This window comes from Orycteropus afer, unplaced genomic scaffold (genome assembly GCF_000298275.1).
Source record: "Orycteropus afer afer isolate SDZICR_OR568_19922 unplaced genomic scaffold, OryAfe1.0 scaffold00560, whole genome shotgun sequence".
Taxonomy (NCBI): Eukaryota; Metazoa; Chordata; class Mammalia; order Tubulidentata; family Orycteropodidae; genus Orycteropus; species Orycteropus afer.
Genome location: NW_006922147.1, coordinates 366,985 through 380,426, shown reverse-complemented (window position 1 = coordinate 380,426; position 13,442 = coordinate 366,985). Strand labels below are relative to the sequence as shown.

Sequence of the window (13,442 nt, the reverse complement as noted above, 5' to 3'; positions counted from 1 at the left end):
CTTTGGATAGAGAAGCAAGAAAAGCCAACAACAACTGACCATTAACACACGTAATATAACCCAGAAACCAACCCAGCTATGGATGTATCCAGAGTAAAGAAGCCCACAAGATTGTAAACAGGGAACCAGAGATATCAATTGACAAATGAGGACAACTACAAACCCAAAAGAGGGGAAAAAAACTGTGTCAGTACAGAACTTCTAGATGGTAGAGAAGTCAAGACAACTATAAGATAGAATAGAGTGTTCTAAACTTGGGAAGAAAACTATATATCACAGGGTAACCTCAAAGAAAAATGATAAACCTTCACATTGAAAAAAGAGGACCAGCATAAATATTTAGCAAATACTAAAACAATAACAATGAAGGAAGTGATAACATGAGTCATAAACAAAATGAGTTCAGCATAGAAAATTATTTGGAACAAAGAAATTGACAGCACGAAAAAGCACATAACAAAAATGAAAGCAACAAATCATATTTGCCGATAATTACATATCTGGCAAGGGACTTATCTCTAAGATTTATAGTGGAAGAGTGGATGACCAAACTATGGTAAGTATACATAATGGAATGCTATGTAGCACTAAAGAATAACATGTTGTTTTGTTGTTGTTATGTGTCGTCGAGTCGGCCCTGACTTATAACGACCCCTCCTTGGGTTTCCAAGGCAGTATCACTACGGAAGTAGGATTGCCCAACCTTCCTTCCGAGGAGTGGCTGGTGGGTTTGAACTGCCAGCCTTCTGGTTAGCAGTCAAGTGCTTTAGCCACTATGCTACCAGAGCTCCTAATAATAATAGTGCACAGTAATTTACAGACCTTAAGTTTATCTCCTTTGGAATGTTTTCACTTTGTCTAAAGAACCATTATATGTAAGAAGACTTTTCCACATTGAATGTGGGCAGAATTTTTCTCATTTTGAGTACTCTAATAGTAAGAGCTGTGACTGAAGACTTTTTCACATTTATTAAATTTCCATTATGAGTTTATTTACGTCAAATAAGGTCAGACCATTGACTAAAGGCTTTGGCACATATATCACATCCATATGGATTCTGTCCAGTGTTATTTGCTTAGAGAGAAGTAGTAACAATGATTAGACCCTTCCACGTTGATTACACAATAGTGTTCTTCAATGTGTGATTCTGTTCCTTCAATGTGTGAGACTCCTCTGGGTGCTTAAATGTTGCAACCAAGACAGAAATCTCTTTCACAATTATTACATGTTGTCTCAAGACAAAACAATAAATGAAGGCTTTCCCATACACATGGCATACATATGGATTCTCTCCAACGTGGTTTCTCATGATTTCTAAGGTCATAACATTGTCTACAGACTTTCCACATAGCTGACAAACATAGTTTCTTTCAAATGTGAGTTCTCATGCAGTTTCATGTTAGAACTCCTCGTAAAAGCTTTACCACATGCATGGCATTCGTATGGTTTTTCTCCAGTGTGAATTCTCTCACGAAGTCTCAGGTTAGAACTTCTACTGAAGGTTTTACCACATACATTACACGGAAATGGTTTCTCTCCAATGTGAGTTTTCTCATGATCTCTAAGTTCAGAACACTGAATCAAGGCTTTCCCACAGAGCTGACATCCATATTGTTTCTCTCTAGTGTGAGTTCTATTGTGTTGTGTAAGGCAAGACTTTTGAATAAAGACTTTGCCACATATATGGCATTCATATGCTTTCTACCCAGTGTGTGTTTTCTCATGACTTCTAAGTTCGTAACTCTGACTAAAGGCTTTCCCACATAGTTGACAAACATATGGCTTCTCCCCAGTGTGAATTCTCTCATGTTTTCTAAGATTAGATCTTGTACTGAAGGTTTTTCCACATATATAACAATCATATGGTTTCTATCCAGTGTGAGTTCTATTGTGTTGTGTAAGGCAAGACCTCTGAATAAAGGCTTTCCCACATACATTGCATTCATATGGTTTTTTTCCAGTGTGATTTTCTCATGACTTCTAAGTTCGTAACACTGACTAAAGGCTTTTCCACACAGTTGACAAGCATATGGTTTCTCTCCAGTGTGGATTCTTTCATGTTTTTTAAGGTTAGATCTTGTACTGAAGGTTTTCCCACACATGTGGCAATCATATGGTTTCTCTCCTGTGTGAGTTCTAATATGCTGTATTAGGTCAGAGCTTTGTATAAAGGCTTTCCCACACAGATGACATTCATATGGTTTACTTCTAGTGTGAATTTGCTTATGTGGATTAAAGAATGACTGGTTCTTACCGGATTTTCCAAATTCTTTGCTGACATCTTGTTTCTTTCCCGTGTGAGTTAATTCAGGTTGAGTCGATGTGACACTGTCAGTAAAATCTTCCACATCATTACATTCCAAGGGGTTCTCTTCACTGAGAGCTTTCTGCATTACCACAGAGTGGACGTGTCCTTTTTGCAGGATATCATTTCTTGATTTCTAAATCCACTTTCTCTGATTGAAATAACTGGACTCTCACCTTGGAGAAATCTTACTCCTTTCCACAGTTCTTCTCCTTGCTCCAGTTGGGAAATCACATCTGATTTACAAAGATGATTCCCCACAAAGACCAGGGAATCGATGTTCTCAATCATCACATCTCTGAACAGGTTTCTCTGAGGTGTGTCCAGCAGGGACCACTCTTTTTGGCTAAAGACCACAGCTACATCTTTGAAGGTCACTGACTCCTCCTGGGAGCATCGCTGCGAATAACATAGAGTCTGCAAAACACCACATAACGTGGATGAACTTGGAGGATATTATGCTGAGTGAAATAAGTCAATCACAGTAGGACAAATATAGTATTACTTCATTGTTGTGGAGGGTCAAGGAAAGGTTTATATATAGAGGGAAACTTTCTTTGTTGGTTGCCAAGGGTGGAAGGGGACAGGAGGGAAACTGAAAAAAAAAAAAAAAAAGAAAGCATTGACCCATGTCACGTTAGCTTTGTGTATTTCACTGTACATAAATTATATTTCAATAAAATGCATTAAAAAAAAAGAAAGGAAAAGGCAATGTAAGTAATAAAAGTGGAAGCACATCAGAAGCAGGTACTTCTGACATGTCATTTAATCTTGGGAGAGATGGAACAACAGAGAAGTGAGTATACTCTGACAAAAGACTAGAAGGTGATCAGGGGTGATGCTAGAGCAGTAGTCATCTTGCTTTTTCTTATAATTCTTGGCAACCTTACTAATTCACTATCAGAGAGGAAACAGTTAAAGCAACAGGCAAGTCATCTATTTTTCTCCCAATTACAGAGTGGACATAGGTCTAATCTCCTTTTAAGTATGCTGATAATTGGACCTCATGGAAAGTAAATTAATGATATTATCTAGAAGGAGAGTCCTTATCTATAGAATACACTTAGCAGGATATGTGTGGTATGAGGTTGCTTGTGGCAAACAAACCTGGGATCTATGGATTTATAGATCATAATTCCCTGGAAAATGCCATGCAAGCTAGGAGGCCACCTGTGGTATAAAATGGTAATATTTCAATCCAAACTTTCTACTATTTGATGATCCAAGTCTTTGACTCATGCATCTTGCTCAGAGACCACTTCTTTGGATCTGAAGAACTATGATATCCAGGGCTTCTGGTGTCTCTGTGGTTAAAACATTTGACTGCTAAAAAAAGGGCAGTGGTTCCAACCCACTGGACACTGCACAGACGAAAGGTGAGGCAGTCTGCTTCCTAAAGATTTTCAGCATTGGACACCCTCTGTGGCAGCTCTACTTTTCCCTATAAGGTCACTATGAATCAGAATTGGTTCAATGGCAGTGGTGTAGGTTTTTTCGTGTTTGTTTTTCATCTAAGTAAGTATGAGTATATACCAGAATCGGAAATATGACAGTAGATATCAGTCAGTATTCATTCAGAACTATTAGATATTAGTAACGCTTGATTTTGGGTAATATTCCTGTGGGCTTGATTTGACAATCTGATCATTTCCTTTTAGCTCACCTGTGATGCATCAGTTAAGGTTAGCAACAAGTCAAATTTCTGAGAGATTTAGAAGACAAAGGTGAAGCTGTGCCTAACCTTTTTGGAAGGTTGATGTAGACCATGTATGCCTTTGCGGATCCACTGGCTGTTTTATTGGTTTGGGCAACAGCTGGGCTGTAGTGTCTAGCTCCTTTGGGATTTTTCCTTGAGTTTTTTTTTTATCCTTGGCCAGATGCTAATGGGATAATGGAGTGCAAATTGGGATTCTCTGTTAGTCGTGTCACAGGCCAAGATTTTTTTATTAATATCAAATCTGGCACCAGCCAAATTCTTCTAGAGGGAGAATGTCATGACATCAGAAGTGGGAATATGGCAGATATGAGAAATTGGCACTGCATTTTTTGAATGCTAATCCCAATAAATAATCCTTTCATTTTATTCTTTATTATGCTGAGTACAATTTATAATGGGTTAAGCTTATATAGGTGGCTTATAAGGATTAACACTGACTATCTTTAATTTAAGAAGTTCTGGCGGCATAGTGCCTAAGGCATTTGACTGCTAACCAGAAGGGTGGGAGTTCAAACTTATCAGCCACTCTGTGCAAGTACGATTGGGTAATCTACTTCTGTAAAGATTTACAGCCTCGGAAACCCAAAGGGGTCACTATGAGTCAGAATCAACTCAATGGCACTGAGTTTTTTGTTTGTTTGTTTTTAGTTTAATTTAGTTACCAAAAAAAAAAAAAAAAAAAACCTCTGCCATCGAGTCAATTCAACTCATAGTGACCCCTCCTTGGGTTTCTGAGGCAGTATCACTACGGAAGTAGATTACCTGACCTTTCTGAGGAGTGGCTGGTGGATTTGAACCAACAGCCTTCTGGTTAGCAATCAAATGCCTTAGGCACTATGCAGGTAAAGGTAATTTTGGAACAGTTGGCATTGTTACATATTTTGGAATCCATCTCATTTTCTGTCTCCTGCAAACAGAAGATATATAATATGTATTTGATATACAATACATATTTGATACAGGTTAGTGGTCAGCAAAGGCCCTCTGGTGGCTCAGCAGCACCTAAAGCATTTCACTGCTAACCAGAAGGTTGGCAGTTCAAACCCACCAGCCTCTCCATGGAAGGAACACTGCACAATCTACTTCTGTAAAGATTTACTGCCTCATAATACCCAAAGAGGTTGCTATTAGTCAGAATTGAGTCTATGGCAGTGAGTTTGAGTTTTTTGATATTTGAATGATCAGCAAGACAAGTTCCTCTTCTATCTTCTCTGAATGCCTTGAGCCATTACCTGTCCTTAGCTTTACTTGGTGTTAGAGGTCACTACTGAATTCTTAGCTGCATTAACTATCTTTCCATGTTCTTGATGAAGGACCACAAAACTTCAGTAAATAATTTATCTTTATAAGAAATCTTTATCACAATAGTGGTAAAATATAACAAGGTAGCTTAAGATAATAAGTCCATCTTTCCAATATATAAGAATTGGAACTATAACATTATATATCAGTCAATATTCATTTAGAACTACTGGGAATAGTGTAAAATAAGAGTTATAGAGAGATTCTGTTTCACCCCACCGGACCAGCAGCCAGAATGGCTCCAAGGGGCACAGGTCATATTACAAAAACAGAGGCAGTAAAACCATGTTGATCACACAAGGCCTTATTAGGTAACTGACATGCAGAGGTCAATGCCAAGATTCTCACCACAGACAGCAAATCATCAAGTGCCACCCAGGTAGTAATCCACATATGGCATTGCAGGGTCAGGGTTTATATATTTAATGCTTGTCTAATCTCTAATGGATGGGGTTGTTTTTGTACTAGTTAATGGGTTCCAATTGAAATTATCATGGAGTCAGTTGTTGGGTGTTCTTTTTCCTGAGCCAGGTCTTTGCTCGTAAGGAACTCTGGTTCTGTCCCAGAGTCCATTGTGGGTGGGATTCATTTTGTATTGTTCAAGGCCCTCTCAAGATACAATCTTAGATGATTGTTGTTGTTATTGTTATTATGTGCTGTTAAGTCGGACCCAACTCATAGCGACCCCTCCTTGGGTTTCCAAGGCAGTATCACTATGGAAGTAGATTGCCCCATCTTCCTTCTGAGGAGTGGTTGGTGGGTTTGAACCGCCAGCCTTCTAGTTAGCAGTCAAGTGCCTTAGGCACTATGCTACCAGATCTCCCTACATGATTGTAGAAAGTGGTACAACAGTATTAGTTAAGCTATTTCTTCTTTGTGTGGTGCTGAGTGTGAAGTCACAAAACAGACATAAGAAAGGAAAGTGAGGGAAAGGTGGATAATTGAGGCCCCAAATAACAAGCAAAACCTGTATCTGTTTCTCAGTGGATGGTTTCTTCCTGATAGTCTGTTCTAGTATGCTTACCCCACTTGTACCTTGCCCAGGGCATGGAGAAATTCAAGGAAGAAATCGCAAAGAACCTGTCAGTGGGAGCCCAATTATTGCCTAAATCAACAAGGTAAACTAATGAGTCAGCAAGGACATACATGATCAACTTTGCATGAGGGTTGGTCACTGCTTCATTTCTGCTTTCCAAATCTCTCATAATTTTGTCTTGTGGCCAATATTAACCAGAAGCATTCAGGGAAGGTAATTCTGGGAAATACAGTTCAGCTTAGTTAAGTTGGCACATTACAAAGCCCCCATATTAACAAAAGAGGTATCTCAGGAGAAGATGCAGCTGTCTAAATAAACTTGCACCTTAAAAGTCTATTGTCCTAGATGGTGCCCGGCTACCACTGTTTTCCACTTGAAAGGGGATCTATGTAGGAGATCCTTGACAGAGAGGGAGAACAATGTGGAACAAAACTCAAAATCACTGGAGGAAAAAAAAAAAAAGGGGGACCAGGTTTGGTGGTCCGATAGAGCCGGATGGAACCACTGAGACTATGGCCCCTAGCTGCCCTTTGGGTCTGGAATCAAACCCACACCTGTGGTTTCCAGCCAAACCAAAGACAGGCATATGAGTTGAACATTTACCTCAAGTAGATACACTCCTTGGAGAGAACAATCATGGGAGAAAGAAGGGCTGCTTATGCACAGGGAGACAGCTCAGGGGGCAGGAGGGCATGGAGGGATGGACACTGGAAAGAGGTAACTATGGGGAGGAAGTGGGAGGGGAGCTGTTGTGTTGTGGTAAACTGTAGTCAATGTCATGAGACAAAGTGTATATGAACTGCTGTATGGAAAGTGAATTTGCTCTGTAAACCTTCACCCAAATCACAATAAAATCACAATTAAAAAAAAAAAAAAGTCTAGTGTCCTATCTTGATTCAGTTCTCAGAGAATCCAAACCTGTTCTGAGATACAAATCAAGATTCTGGGCTCAAATACCCCTTTAGGACAGTAAACTAACTCACTGCCATGGAGTCAGAACCAATTCATAGAGACCCTTCCTTGGGTTTCTGAGGCAGTATCACTAGGGAAGTAGATTGCCCAACCTTCCTTCCAAGGAGTGGCTAGTGGGTTTGAACCACGAGCCTTCTGGTTAGCAGACAAATGCCTTAGGCACTATGCCACCAGAGCTTCCTTCAGGACAGTTTGTTGTTATGTGACGTCGAGTCAGACCCGACTCACAGCGACCCCTCCTTGGGTTTCTGAGGCAGTATCACTATGGAAGTAGATTGCCCCATCTTCTTCTGAGGAGCGGCTGGTGGGTTTGAACTGCCAGCCTTCTGGTTAGCAGTCAAGTGGCTTAGCCACTATACTACCAGAGCTTTCAGGACAGTAGTAGATCCTAAATGAGTTTAACTGGTTTTTGGTCTTTGAGATTTAGAAGAACCAGATGAGAAGATTTAGTATGTCTATACTTATCAATTTTTAGTGACTCTCCCATCTCTATTGACAAGTTCCTCAGTTTCTGGTTCTTCTCTAAAAGAATTAAGAATGAATGAGTTTGCTGGTATTTTTATGACAAAATTTTAAAAGACAGGGAAACCTTTTTAATAGATGGCAAACCCATTACTCTAGCCTTTTGCTTTTCTTTCAGATATTTTCAAAGAAATAATTGTTTCTTTAGCTGATTTCCTGTCACTCTTTTTTTTTTTCTTTTTTAATTTCCTTCTACTAGGAAAATTAAAAAAAAAATGAAAAGAAAAACAAAACAAAACTACATGGTAGAGGTATCTCTCACTTTTTGTAGAAGTGAAAATCCTCTTTGGATATGTTTCAGATAGTAAAACAGATATGAATGTAGGTCTTTCCTAAAAGTGAAGTGGCATAGTGAACTTTTGAACTCTACTTCCAGATAGTGGGGAAAGCTTGTATCTGTACCGTAAGAGTATGTTAACCTGAAATAACTGTGTGATATTTTTCTCCCTTCCTGAAGAAACCAATACTTTTTAGCTAATATATTCCTATTCCTTCTCAATACATGGTAAGTCTCTACTGCAGGTTATTTGAGCAAAACTCCAGTTTAGACTTCTTCACTGACTCAATATGTTTTTTAATCTGTACAGACTTCAAAATAAATGCAATAAAAACAGATTTGTCTCAGAAAGAATTAGCATAGGGAGAGTGATTTCCTCATTCCTTCTATCCTTGTGGCAGCCAACATTTGGTGTTGTAAACAAAGATAGCCAAGCAGCAAGCTCCCAAGATAGTAGGTCTGTGCCAAACAGGCAGGATGAGCTGAGCCACTTCTTTCACTGGGGCCAAATGGCTTTCTACCAAGAGACTGTTATGGGTGAGATGGAATTCTTTCCAAGGTCACTTCCCACTTCATGCTATTGACACACTTGGGAATGAAATTTGGAATACTTAAATTCATTCAATTATATGCCCTCATTAAAAAGACAGATAAGGTAAATTTGTATCAAGGTTACTAACAAAAAGTAACTTCTAATGAAACATGATAATCCCACTTCCTTTCAGTAATAAGTAATTTCTTTTTCTCCAAAGGACTCCACAATTAATATTAAGTGAAAAATATTTTAGATCCTACAAAACTTTTCCAAGAGGCTAGCTTGTAGCGCCCTCTGCCTCAAGAAATGCTTACTGATGTTATCTTCAAACCAAAAAAAAACACCAAACCCATTGCCATCAAATGGATTCCAACTCATAATGGCCCTATAGAATAGAGTAGGCCCCTATAGGACAGAGTACAATGACCCTTTATGGTTTCCAATGCCATAAATCGTTATAGAAGCAGACTGTCTCATCTTCCTCCCCTGGAGCAGTTAGTGGTTTCCAATCACTGACCTTTAGGTAAACAGTCAAGTGTACCCCCTAATGCACAGACATGCTGAAGGGGCTGAATCAGATTACAAACATGGGAAGTTTATAGACTTTTTATTTTAAATGAGTAGAAAAATTTGTGCTAGTATACAATTCAGAAATTAATTTCCCCTTTGTGCTAATAATCACTGATTTGAAACAAATAAGACAATGTTTTATAGTAACATTTTAAAAAATAAGACATCTACATAAAAACCAAAACCAAACTCACTGCCATCAAGTCAGATCTGACTCATAGCGACCCCTCCTTGAATTTCTGAGGCAGTATCACTACGGAAGTAGATTGCTCAACTATCCTTCCAAGGAGTGGTTGGTGGGTTTGAACTGCCAGCCTTCTGGTTAGCAGACAAATGCCTTAGGCACTATGCCACCAGGGATATATTCTTAAAAGTGACTGATTTACATGTCATTTCATCTGCAGTGCTAAGAATGTCATTTTTATAAGGTCTTATCTTTTTTTCCTGCATCTTTCATTGAACATTTTTCTTATTCTCAATATTTTCTTCTTTGCTACATCCTTTTCTCTCTTTTATGTATCAAGATTTCTTTATTCTATTTTCATAGCACTACTGAAGAATTTTACCACTTTGAATATACTTTTTCTTTTTTTTTTTTTTTTTTGCCAATACAGAAGGCATTCTCAAATTGAGTACTGTTCAAGGTCTGCTATTATGTGACAATTTCCTTTCCCTCCTGTTCCCACATACAAGATAGCCAACATACAAGACTGACATTCTGGCACAGATATAACATTAGTTTTGCTCAATGGATTTCTTGTCATGCATGTGCACAAAGCTTCATTTACCTTCAATTCAGATTTTTGTTTTCCTCTAGTGACTCATTTTGCTGCATCTGTGTTTTTTCTATAACCTGTGGATAAGGCATGTTTCCCTGGCTGGAAGCTGGCTGAGCATTTGCTGTCAGGTGCCATGTGTGAGCATTCATGAATGCAGTTCAGGGGTGCTCTATCCTCTGCAGCAGATATTACTACTCTTTCCACAATTCCAATGTGCTAATCAGCTTAGATTCTGTTTTCTCATATGAGGAATGTTTTCCCCTGTTGATTTACTTATTATATAACATATGCTTTTGTTATATTTCCCTGTGGTAAATGAATACAGGTGTTACTGATTCTGGTGATATATGTCAGATACATAGTTACGGTCAATGCTTTGTCTTGATTCAAATGCTGAATTTAGAAACCATGTTTTGTTCTCTTTCTAAAATTTATCCTGCACGTTTGAATCTTTACATTTTCAAAAACAGTTCACAGACTGTTTTCAATCACATTTTATCATTAATGGATTGGTGCTCACACTTACTTAAGACCTTTTATCTTTCTGAATGATTGGGTTTTACATTTAAACTATTTTACTAATTAATTTTATTTATGAATATAGACCTTAAGACTTGTGTCTGGTTTTATGAGTTTATTCGGTTAAGTTAGGGGATGCTTGCATCAGGTGTACTTTAGTCTTCAAGGAGATATCTCTGCTCTTCAGCACTTGAAAGAGGTCTTTTGCAGCAGATTTTCCCAATGCTATAAGTCATCTGATATCTTGTCTGCTGGTTCCATTGACATTGGTTGTAGAATCAAGTTATGTGAAGGCTTTGACAATGTCAGTCTTTTCTTCATTTATTGTGATGTTGCTTATTGATGCAGTTGTGAGGATTTTTGTTTTCCTTATATTGAGGTGTAATCTATACTGCAGACTGTAGTCTTCAATCTTTATCAGTAAGTACTTCAAGTCATCTTCACTTTCAGCAAGAAAAGTTGTGCCATCAGCATATCATAGGCTGTTAATGAGTCTTCCTCCAATCCTGATACTACATTCTTCTTCATATAGTCCAGTTTCTTGGATTATTTCTTCAGCATACAGATTGAATAAGTATGGTGAAAGGATACAACCCTGACACACTCTCTTCTTGATTTTAAACCATGGAGAGTCCCTCTTGTTCTGTTGTAACAACAACCTCCTGGTCTATGTACAGTTTCCTCACTGAGTACAATTAAGTGTTCTGGAATTCCCATTCTTCTCAATGTTATACATAATTTGTTATGATCCACACAATCAAATGCTTTTGCACAGTCAATAAAACATAAGTAAACATATTTCTGGCATTTTTTGCTTTCAGTCAACATCCATCTGGCATCAGCAAAGGCTAGATATGAGTTATGTATTAATTTTACATAACTAGCTTTTCATATATAGAGAGGAAGATTTACTTTCCATTCATTTGGATTTTTTAATAATTCTCTTTCTTACCAGGGCTTTTTGATTCTGAGAGAAAATAATAAATTACTAATTATCCATTGCTTGGAAATATCTAAAAACAGCAGGAAAGTAAAATTGCTTCCACTGTGAAGTGTGGGAATTGATCAAGTCTCACTGTGACCCCTGTTCCAAATTCAAAGCTACCCACCTGTTATATGAATAATAATTTAAAAAGCCATACTGTATCAAAACCATGCTCTTTTTTTCTGTTATGGAAAATGATACTTGTTACAACCAATAAATAAACACACACAAAATGCGTAAGGAGTTAAATGCTACGACCTTTATTTCTTCCTCAGGCAATACTATAGTTTGGCAGAGTTGTCTTGTGTGCAATCATTTAAGAACCCAAATTGAAGTAATATTAAAGGCTATGGCCATGTCAGTTATCCAGACTGGAGAAGCACCTGTGGAGGTGGCATCTATATATAGCTCCTGGTCACATTACATTGGCTTGACATGCTAAGAAAAGCTAGGGAATGTGATCTGTGTATTCCCCAAAAACAAGGGACATGGACAGTAAAGTCTAGAAAATAACAGATACCTGCCATTGTAGTAGTCAATGGTAATATACAGGGATTTATGAGAATGTGGCTATTATATTGCATGATTGAGATGACTATATATTTTTCTTTTCCTAGGCCTGCTTTGATTATATCTAATGTCTTAAAATAATTAATAGTACCTCCTGACCCTTTTAAAAGTGACGTGGTTTGGATAATAATTTATGGTCATTCTTACAATGAGATGAAATCTCTAAAAAGAAGAAGGCAGAGAGGAGAATCCTTCCCTTAAAAAAAAAAAAAAAAAATTATAGAATGTGCCCATTGAAAAGAAGAATTCAACTTGCTGTATTCCTCAAAGAAAAATATTTTGTTTTCCATTTCCATGAGAATGAGATTTGGCAAGGTTTTGGACCATATGTCTTTTACATTCTCTACACTAGAATTATTGAAAAAGTGTTCAAGACATTTTAATAACATATAAATGTATACCTAGCTGGATAATGTGTCCTTTAAAACAATAATTTGCAACTGATCTGAGAAAAATAGATTTTGAGGTCCCTATGTGATAATCTTATCTGCATTCAAAATACTCTATCTTGGGCACTTTGAAAATGAAAGTTTTTGATACGTGATTGTTGCATTGAATATAAAGGCAGGAAAAAGTTTATAACAGAAATCGAATACTGAGGCCCTGAACTACTGAGATTCTGCTTACCTGAGTTGAATTTGGCTTCACTGATTGAAAAAGCACATATTGAATTATTAAGGTGGTTCTTGGGATTTCTTTACTCCTCCTGGAAATATGCATCATAATGAAATGTTCCATCCATCGCATATACTGCATTTAAGAAACAAAGCACCTTCTCCCTTTTTAAATGAGTCAAACTATAAAGAGAACTTGAAATAACTCAAAGAATTCATTTATCTTTTGCTACACCTCAGTAGAGCCCTTCCATAGCTCTGTTGCTAATCCCTTGGTATGGAAGAATTCATAACCTCTGGAATTGGAGCTTTAATTCTTCTTCAGATGTGAGGCCTGTTAAAATTCTCAGAATGCATAATAAGATTTAGCTTAGTTTTTATAAAAGGGTTGGTTGAAGTAATCAAATCTATATGTATATACTTGCTTTTATTTACACAATTCATATACAAATTCAAGCATATATATGAAAGACAAAATAGAGAATTTATTTTTTAATTAAACATTTTACTGAAGTCAATGCATTTTCCATTGTGATTGTCTGTCCCAGGGGTTACACGTGAATGTTTATAGTCATTGTACATTCTTGTCAATATCTCTCAACTCACAATGAAATATAGTTAAAAAGACATAAGACTATCCACTGGTCACAAACAAAAATTTTCTAAATGTCCTTCTGAATCTTATGTAGACTCTTGTATTATGTTGTTGTTGTTGTTGTTGTTGTTGTTGTTGTTGTG

At 37.4% G+C, this 13,442-nt stretch overlaps 1 pseudogene; it reads right to left on the bottom strand.

Annotated features, from left to right (window-relative positions):
• Positions 1-1,118: 1,118 nt before the first annotated feature.
• LOC103210047 overlaps positions 1,119-13,442 on the bottom strand; it is a 28,596-nt pseudogene continuing 16,272 nt past the window's right edge.